Raw genomic sequence first — 927 nt, forward strand, 5'->3', positions numbered from 1 at the left:
GAGCACCTTGCCGGGGTCATCTGACCCCGGTGCTCTTTCCTGCTCAGGCAGGGGGTCGGACTAGATGATCTACCTAGGTCCCTTCCGACTCTAGCTACTATGAAACTATCTACACAAGACGTGACGCTGACAACGAGCTACGTCACGGTAGCAATGAGCCTTGATGCCAATGCTACTGCACATTGCTACTGTGCAGTAACATGAGAAATGACCCGCGTGGTGTCCGGACTGCACAGTAATGGCAGGTACTGAGCAATCTGGTGCACATGTAGATGTGCCCACTGAGTGGCAAAGTGTTAGAATCCAGGTCCGGAGGCCAGATGGATGGTTCGTGATCACGACCATGCAGCAAGGATCCCACGCACATAGCCTTAAAGAACCCCTGGTCCCACCACTCAGCACGGGAGCTTGGAAAGACGTATGTACAGGCTCACTCCAAAGCAGATGCAAGTTAATGCTATTTGTGATCGCCCTTTACTTTGCAACTTCTGGCGTTCAGCTACTACGGCCAGCAAATGCAACCAATGCTACCAACTTGACAGTAGCACAAATAGCACCCAGATCCTGAGCTGAAAACCTTGGACACCTAGGGACAGCTCTGCTCCCACCCCCACACCCTTAGCTCAGACTCTGTTATGCCAGGCACTGGGAATAAAGGCAGTTCAGGTATGTGAGCTTCTCAGACGTGAATGATGGAAACCTCACCCCCACCTCAAAAGGTCAACAGAATCGCATACATTTTGCAGATGGGTAAACTGAGGCACAGAGTGGTTCCATGACCAGCCCAAGGTCAGACAGCAGATGTGGAAAGTCACCTGATTTCCAGTCCAAAGCTCCTCTACCAGTGAGACACTGGCTGAGCTACAACTGAAATTCAGGGGTCACCGGCCCTGCTCTAGGCAGTAATTCCTCCCTGTAAAGGAGCCC

This window comes from Crocodylus porosus, unplaced genomic scaffold, assembly GCF_001723895.1.
Source record: "Crocodylus porosus isolate Cpor-Errol unplaced genomic scaffold, CroPor_comp1, whole genome shotgun sequence".
Lineage (NCBI taxonomy): Eukaryota > Metazoa > Chordata > Crocodylia > Crocodylidae > Crocodylus > Crocodylus porosus.